Source organism: Rattus norvegicus, chromosome 10 (genome assembly GCF_036323735.1).
Source record: "Rattus norvegicus strain BN/NHsdMcwi chromosome 10, GRCr8, whole genome shotgun sequence".
NCBI lineage: Eukaryota > Metazoa > Chordata > Mammalia > Rodentia > Muridae > Rattus > Rattus norvegicus.
The window spans coordinates 68,205,888-68,215,268 of NC_086028.1; the positions used below are offsets into that span (position 1 = coordinate 68,205,888).

Genomic DNA, 9,381 nt, shown 5'->3' on the forward strand with positions numbered 1-9,381 from the left:
CATATAGTTGTGCAGTGGCAGAAACCAGTGATTGACATGACAGAGAAACCCGTCAAATAGGATGCCTCATCATCACTATTAGGACGAAAGCAACACATGCTTGCACACACACGTGAGAAGCAGTAATACAATAAACATTCACTGAGTATTCCTTTTCTGTCAACTACCAAAGAATGATACTGGTCTTGGCAAGGTCTTTTGAAATCTCAAAGCCCAAGCCCAATGTTACATTTCTTCCCACAAGACCCACACCTCTCAACCTTTTAAATAGTGCCATCCCCGGTGGCCAGGCATTCAAATCTATGATTCTAAGGGGGCCATTCTTGCTTAACTACCAAAGGGTGTTTCTTTTATTCTTTAATTTTAATTATTTCACATGTGTATGCTGCATATGTGGGTGCAGGTACATGCATACTAGCTACAGCATGTGTGGAGGTCAGAGAACCATTTGTGGGAGTCTCGTCTCCTGCTATGGTTCTCGAAATTCAACTCAGACTGTCGGGCAGCAAGTGATTTTTACCCACTGGGCCATATTACTGTTTCTCCGTGTGTGTGTGTGTGTGTGTGTGTGTGTGTGTGTGTGCATTTTCAGAGAAGTTTAACTGAGGCAGGAAGGCCCATTCTGAATGTGGATAGAAAGAAGGGGAAGGAGGAAAAGGAAGAAACAACTTCTGCAGCCTGCTCATAGTGAAGAACAGAGCTGAGCTGAATTAGTATTATATCCCTGCATGCAGCTCTTTTAAATACCTACCCTGGCAAACGCCTCTACCATATTTCTTTAAAACTTCTTTTAATTGTGTGACTATTAAGCAAACCAAAGTGTAAAATGGGATCTTGCTGAGATTTATGTGACTCATAGAGCAGATGTTATTAAAAACGGAATCCACTGAGACCAAACCAACTTCCCAAGTGTCTGCCCTCTCCAGGAAGACATGAAGTGTTTGCTCTAGCACTGTCTGTGGCTTCCAAGTGAGCAGCATAGACACATTCTACATGCCTCTCTGGGTTTTTTGTTTTTTAGATCCTATGTTTAGCTGGGTGAGGTGGCGAATCCCTTTAATCCCAGCACTCAGGAGGCAGGGGCAGGCCGATCTCTGAGTTTGAGGCCAGCCTGGCCTACAAAACAGGTCCAGGACAGCCAGGGCTACACAGAGAAACCCTGTCTTGGGAAACAGAAACAAAACAACAAAAGGATTCTATGTTTATTTGTGTGTATATGCTTTTATGAGTGCAAGTGCCTTCAGAGGCTAGAAGAGGTCACCAGACCCCGGCAGCAGGAATTACAGGCACTCGTGAGGCTGCTTTGTGGGCGCTGGGAATTAAACTCAAGTCCCATGCAAGAGCTCTTAACTGCTAAGCTATCTTTCTAACTCTGTTTCTCTTTAACAATCTTGGTAAGCTCAGCTGGAAGTCAGGGACAAACATATTAAAGGGGATGGCGGTGGTGTTAGCTCTGAGACTGGCATAAGGTCAATACCCTGGAGAATGTGTGACTAGGGTCTGAGGAATGAGTTAAGTGTGGGCTTTTAGGTAGCTAGAAGGTGGGATATCCTAATTATTCACCACTAAGGGACTTAGTATCTTCTGATTTGGCTCAGAGAATTACTTTAAGACTTCGACCAACGTCCTCCTCTCCAAAATGCTTTCATGCAAAAAACTTTTATATTAAAATATTAGGATATTCAAGATACCCAAGGCTACCTACAGATCCTCTAGGGCAGTGGTTCTCAACCTTCCTAATGTTGCGATCCCTTACTATAGTTCCTTATATTGCGACCTCCCCCCAAAACCATTAAATAATTTTGTTGCTACTTCATATTAATGTAAATACCTGAGGTACTTATCGGATATTTGAGCCCCAAAAGGGTTACAACGTACAGGTTAGGATCCCTCTGCTCTAGGACCCATGAGCCTGTTACTTCTTCCTCTCTCACTTTTGCTAGTGAAGCTGCCCCCTTTCTCACATAGGTAATTACTGTTGGTTGCCTGTCATCTCCTGCGTTCTCTACAGAGCAGCCAAAGTTGCAGAGATCTTGTTAACCCAAGTCAGATCATGCCTCATCCCTGTTAGCTTCCCATCTCGGCCGGAATAAAAGCCAGTCCTTTTATAATGGTGTGCAAGGCCCATCCAAGACACAGGATGTCTCCTTGCTGACTTCATCTTCTGTTCTTCTCAATCTTGAGCTACTCTAGTCACAGGGCTCTCCTTGCTGCTCTCCCAGCAGATCTTTGATGCTTTATCTTAGATATCTGCAAGTGACACTTCCATCCCTTTGAGTCTTATTTCTGCTGTCACTTGGTTGGTGAGACTTTCTTGACATCTATTAAAGCCTGCAACCCTCCTTGCACTGCCCCCACGCCTCTGATCTTGCCCCTTTTTCTCCACGATACCCATTCAAACCTTACAGCCTACATAGTTAGTTTGTTTCTTGTTACCCACATTAACCTGTTAACTCCATGAAAGCATCTGCTGGATTCCAGGTCCTGGAATTTTGTCTGACACACAGTAGGCATTCAGTACTGAGTGCCTGACTGAGGGAATAATTAGAGACACAGGGGTGATAGGAATGTGTGAACAAAAGTAACTGAACGTTTACTGAAATGGCTGCTACAAACACTGTGCAAGTCAACATTTTATTTGTCATACACAATCCTGGAAGGTATTTTTCTTATTTTCTTATTTCATCAGCCCTTTGAATGAAAATTTAAGGTACAAATCTAACAAAATATGAAAGCTATTATAAAACTAAAAAAGCAATGGGAAAAAAAAAATCCAAGAACAAATTAAAGGAGAGGACTTGGGAAATAATCGAGTGCCTGCCTTGTAAGTGTGAAGACCTGATGTCAAGTCCCCAGAACTTCCCCACTTCAACACACACATATACAAGCAAGCCGAGTGTGAAGGCATGGAACCTAGAGGTGGCCTTACAGGCCAGCAGCCTATCCTTCTTGTTGGGTCTAGGTCAGTGAGAGGATAAGTAAAAAACAAACAAACAAACAAACAAACAAAAAACCCAAAAGACAAAAAACAGGGTAGCACCTGAGGTAGAGCTGAGATTGTTCCCTGGCCTCCACATGCATACCTGCATACCTGCATACATGCATGCATGCATACATGCATACCTGCTTACATGCATACCTGCATACATGCATACCTGCTTACATGCATACCTGCATATGCACAGATGGGAGGCCAAGGCAGGAAGAGTACAAGTTCCAGGCCATAAACAGTGGGATCCTGTCTCAAAATTTTAAAATAAGGCTGAAGGGATGGCTCTGTGGGCAAAGAGGTCACTGTCCGACACCCATGTAAAAGCTGGATATGATGGTGCACACATCTGTCATCTCAGCAGAAGTGACAGGAGCAGTGACAGAGATCACTGACCAAGCAGTCTACAAGAAACAATGAGTTAGTGAGTTGAGAAACTATCATAAAACTTATGGTAGGGGTTGGGGATTTAGCTCAGTGGTAGAGCGCTTGCCTAGCAAGCGCAAGGCCCTGGGTTCGGTCCCCAGCTCCGAAAAAAAGAAAAGAAAAAAAAAAAAAAACTTATGGTAAACCTTTAATTCCCAATATTTTGCCCTCTACCTAAACCATGATGGGGTGGTGACAAGAGGGGATAGGAGTAAATTAACCAAAATAATATTAATAATGATAATAATAATAATAATAACAACAACAATAACAATGATGATGATGGTGGTGATGGTAGTGATGCATGAAAAATCTCTGAAAACTACCCACTTTGTAAGTTAATTTAGAAACATAATTAAAAAAAAAAATAGAAGCTGGGTTTGGTGCTGCATGTCTTTAATCCCAGGACTTGGGAGACAGAGGCAGGAAGATCTCTGAGAGTTCAAGCCAGCCAAGTCTACATAGCAAGTTCCGGGACTACATACTAAGACCTTGTCTTAAAAAAATATTTTTTTTAACATGGATAGCCGACATGGTGAACATTACATGTTATTCTCTTAAGACCTCAGAACTTGGGGGCTGGAGAGATGGCTCAGTGGTTAAGAGCACTGACTGCCCTTCCAGAGATCCTGAGTTCAAATCCCAGCAATCACATGGTGGCTCACAACCATCTGTGATGAGATCTGATGCCCTCTTCTGGTGTGTCTGAAGACAGTAACTTATATATAATAAATAAATAAATCTTTAAAAAAAAAATCTCAGAACTTAGCGAGGGATATTGTACTGGCTGGTTTTATGTGTCAACTTGACACACACTGGAGTTATCACAGAGAAAGGAGCCTCCCTTGAGGAAATGCCTCCATGAGACCCAGGTATAAGGCATTTTCCCAATTAGTGATCGAGGGGGTTGGGCCCCTTGTGGGTGGTGCCATCCCTGGGCTGGTTGTCTTGGGTTCTATTAAGAGAACAAGCTGAGCAAGCCAGGGGGAAGCAAGGCAGTAAGTAACATCTCTCCATGGCCTCTGTACCAGCTTCTGCTTCCTGACCTGCTTGAGTCCCAGTCCTGATTTCCTTTGGTGATGAACAGCAATGTGGAAATGTAAGCTGAATAAATCCTTTCCTGCCCAATTTGCTTCCTGGTCATGATGTTTGTGCAGGAATAGAAACCCTGACTAAGACAGATACCTTCCTGAGTTATTGGTTGGGAAGGTTCCAGAAGTCCCTGAAACAACACAGGCTATTATCATTGCTCTTGGTTACCCACCAGAACTAGATGGTAGACTCTATTGCCAAAGATATGACAGGCTTGGGTTGTAAGTCAGAGAAACCAAGCTGGAACTGACCTGAAGGCTTACGTTCTCCTTGATGACTACCTTTCATAGTACTGGAAGGTGCTGTGCAGAATGCTGAGTCAGAAAAGACATCAATGGTATCCCTACAGCCAACCACAATTACAGTACTGACCTTCTAGGCAATATGTGCCCACTGGTACATTTGTGGCATGAAGGATATAGGGGTAACCAACTGCTTTGGATTAAATTTGAGATGGGCATACAGGAAGGAATTCAGGCCTAGAAACATGAAACTGTCCAAAAGTACAATGCTCAGAAGGTCATAGTCTCACCAGAAGAGCCTACCAATTGTTGTTTTGCTAAATGACATGTTGTCCAGCTGCCTTCTAAATATTAATGCTTATCCCTGTAGATAGTGCTGTCTCAACTTTGGTCAGAGAACCTTTTCTGTGGTTGTTAGCAGTTAATAACTGGTCAGAGTGCTGAGAAAAAGTGCCTTCACCAGTCACTTGCAAGCCTCCCACAAAGGCTGAGGCAATGTTAGAGAAGACAGGTAAAAGGAAAGTAACAACCAGAGGATGAGGAAGAGTGCTGTGAAATTCTGTTTTCTTGCTGTCTTAGGGTTTTACTGCTGTGAACAGACACCATGACCAAGGCAACTCTTATAAAGGACAACATTTAATTGGGTTGGCCTAAAGGTTCAGAAGGTCAGTCCATTTATCATCAAGGCAGAAACATGGCAGCATCCAGGAAGGCATAGTACAGGAGGAATTGAGAATTCTACATTTTCATCTGAAGGCTGCTAGCAGAATACTGACTCCAGGCAGTAGGACAAGGGTATTAAAGCCCATACCCACAAGGTCACACCTCCCAAGTGCCACTCCCTGGGCCGAGCATATAAACCATCACACAAACCATGGGATGGCCACTGGACCCAAGGACTCACTGGTGCTACAGTGAACTGAACAACATCGGGTCGAGATTCCTCCAATAGGCACCACTAGTGGAACTAGCTGGGTTATTAAAAAAATCAGAGAGGACATGAAGGTAGACAGGGGTGTGTTGGGAGTTTCTAGAGGAATGGAAGGGAGAGGTGAGGGTGCATATGGTCAAGATGCATGCTTACATGCATGAAATTGTCAAATTTTTAAATCCTTTATTTTTTTTTTAAGGTAGAAAAATCACCAGGCATGATGGAGCATACCTTTAATTCCGGTACTAGGGAGGCAGAGGCAGAGTTTGAGGCCAGCCTGGTCTGTAAAGCAAGTTCCAGGACAGCCAGGGCTACACAGAGAAACTCTGTCTCAAAACAATAACAAAAAAGACATAAACAAACTAAAAGGTAGAAAATCATTGAAGACTAATGTCAGCCTCTGGCCTCCACGTACATTTTCATGGGTGAGCAAACACACACACACACACACACACACACACACACCCACACACACCTGCTCACAAAATAATAAAGGAGAAAACTTTATGCTCGTGGGAAGAAAGACTCAAACCTATCAAAATGTCTGTTCTTCCCAACTTGATCTCGAATTAGTACAATCTCAGTCAAAATTCCAGCAAGTCATTTTGTGGGTATCGGATTTAGATGATTCCAGTGTTTACATAAAAAAAGCAAGAGACCCACTATAGCCAACATAACCACTAATGGAAAAGAACACAGCTACAGGACCTACACTAGCTGATGCCAAGGCTCACTCTAAAGCCATAGTAACCAACACAGTGGTATTAATAAAAAAACAAATACATCACTGTCAGAATACAGAGACCAAAAGTAGATCTTCACAGAGCCAAATGTCTCTGAAAGGAGCAAAAACCAAAGATAATATATCCTGTATTTTCTCCTGTAGGTGAAACCTAGATTTAAAATTGTGTTTATATTCACATATACGTGTTTGTAGGTCATGAAACTAGAAACAGGACTAGGAGGGGGAGGAAGAGATCTTAATGGTGGTGGGAAGTAGGGTAATGGAACGCTTGTACTAGGAAGGCAGAAATGGGCAGGGAGAAGCGATCCAGCTGGAGGCGGAGTGGGCACACAAAGAGCAGTGGGCACAGGTGACAGAAGAGAACAGTGTAATCTACACCATAATAAATCTGCTATTATGTACACCAACCTGAAAGACTAATTAATTATTGAAACAAAATCTCACGATGAAGCCCTCCCTGGCCTGGATAAAAACCAGAGTGTCCTCCAACTCAGAGATCTGGTTGCTTCCACTTCTCAGTGAAAGGCATGTGCCACCATGCCCTGCTTAAAAAGATTAATTTTCTAACAGGAGCAAATGCCATAAACGGGAGGCAAGCAATCCTTCAAGAATTGGTCTTGAATAACCCAGAATCCATGTGTGAAGAGAGAAATGGACAGGTAGGATGTGGGTAACCGACCTTATATTCCTTTTTTTTTTTTTTTTTAAGATTTATCCATATGGTTGCTGGGAATTGAACTCAGGACCTCTGGAAAAGCAGTTGGGGCTCTTAACCACTGAGCCATCTCTCCAGCCCCTGACCTTATATTCTTTACAAAAATCATAGAGCTAAATATAAAGTGCAAAGCCTCCCCCATTCTACAAGGGAAACTGAGGCCCAGAGATGAGATCAGATGAAGTTTACACAGCCCAGGCTAGAACAAAATGCAGACCGGACGGCGCCATTCCAAAGCCTTATTTTCTTCACCAAATTTTACCTGCCCTTGATGGAGTGATCCTCACTTTTATTAAGAAATACAAGCTTGCAGTGGTAGAGCGCTTGCCTAGGAAGCGCAAGGCCCTGGGTTCGGTCCCCAGCTCCGAACAAAAAAGAACCAAAAAAAAAAAGAAATACAAGCTTGGCATGGGGGTACACACCTCACTCCTCACTATTATAGACCGAGGTGGGGGCTGCTGCACTGGAGATAAGCCTACAGCTGCAGTGAGACTGTCTTCCCTTGAAAATTCACTGCATTTAGATGCATACTAAATGAAAGTTCTGTGCTCTCACCACAGGAAAAAAGAAAAAAGGGGGGAAAGAAGACAAATACGCAGCTGCCAGCTTTTATACCTAGTTATGTTTCACAGCAGGGGGACCTTAGTCAGATCATTATGGGCACCATGTAGTTCTAATCAAGCAAACCAAATATTTAGGGCCTGAGTCTTTTTATAAACTTCCGTCATTGACAAAGACATAATGAACTTTCTTCTAAGGGCTTAACACTCTTTATCAACCATTCATTTCATTAGCTCATGAATTTAGAAGTAGATGCTGGCAGAATGGTGGCATCAGATGTCTCTAATCCCGGCACTTGGAAGGCACAGGTAGGTAGACCTCTGAGTTTGAGGCCAGCCTGGTCTACAAAGTTGAGTTCCAGGGCAGCCAGGGCTACACAGTAAAAGTCTTTGAGAAACCCTGTCTAGAAGTGAAAGCCTTTAAAATACAGGATGCAGTGTTGCAAATATCCACTGCCCCTCACCGCAGGCTTTCTATCTGTGGAGTGCTGAACTGGAGAAGTAACAGTGGGAGTCAAGCGCACAGCCTCATGTTTTCTGATGCCCTAGTTCAAAAAAAGTAAAATCAAACTCATGAGTGACATAAAATGTTTTATTTAATCCAACACATCGCTGGAGTATAATAGATGCACTATTACTATTAATGGGGTATTTTACACGCTTTGGGGGAAGGGATGGGTACTTGTCAATGTGCAGTGTTCACTTACAGCATCTCTCACTTCAGGCTGCTCACACTTCCAGGGCTGGGCAACCACATACATATACGGCTTGTGATGAAAGGGCTGGACTGCACAGGGACGGGAGAGTCGATTAGGTTAAGCTTCTCCAGTCAAAATGTTCATGATTCCTCAAATGGAGCCCTTGGGCCTCCTAAGCCCTTTGGACTCCCAAACTCAGGTTTATCCCGCTACAAGTTAAGAGAAGACAGCCTTCACCTCATTTCAAACACTGGGATCTTGCTGGCCTCAGTACAGCAAACAACACTCAACCTTTAACTCCAAAGAGCCTCCCTCAGCTCTCATTCTCCAGTTCTGTAAAAGACCTTGTCTATCAGCTCACTCTCTCCTGTCATTTTTTTTTATCAACAAATAACTGCGTGTCTCACACAGGTAATTTTAAAATGTAAATGATTTCAAACAATACACTTTTCTCTCCATCCCAAGGCCACTTTGATACAGACAACAGCCATATAGTGGGTTGGCTTGTCTCAGTCTCTCCCCTGACCAGTTTCAACTGTAGCTGACTATTCCCTAGACCCCCTCATAGTGTTCGTTCCTTGTGGAATGAAGTCTAAATTCTATCTCACAAATAGAACTTCGTTCCACGATCTGCTCTTTATTTACCTAACAGTTTGCCTTTCCCAGACTGAACAAGGTCACTTACCTCCGGGCCTGGATACTTTTATTTTTGTAAAAACAGCCACTTCGAACTCACAAAGCCGACTTAAGGTTCAGAAGCGATAGTACGCTAAATGACATATGATCGGGGCCACCGTCCCTGTCGCTCCTTCACACTTCCTAATTACCTTTTTAATTAAAAGCTCTTTGCCTTAAAAGCAAAACTCAAGTGATCAGGAACAGAAAACACAGGTGGAACGACTCGAGCTTTCCTTCCCTGGGATCACTGCAATGATTTTTCAATTACTACTTTCAATATCCGAGCCGCCACTCGAACCCCACAA

The 9,381-nt window shown here is 43.2% G+C and overlaps 1 long non-coding RNA gene across 1 annotated transcript; it reads right to left on the reverse strand.

The window, feature by feature from the left end:
- Positions 1 to 8,278: 8,278 nt before the first annotated feature.
- Positions 8,279 to 9,222, reverse strand: LOC102547954 (uncharacterized). Its single transcript, XR_357778.3, has 2 exons — positions 9,084 to 9,222; positions 8,279 to 8,487 (listed from the first exon to the last, which is right to left on the reverse strand). It is a non-coding gene; the product is annotated as an uncharacterized LOC102547954 (long non-coding RNA).
- Positions 9,223 to 9,381: the final 159 nt, after the last annotated feature.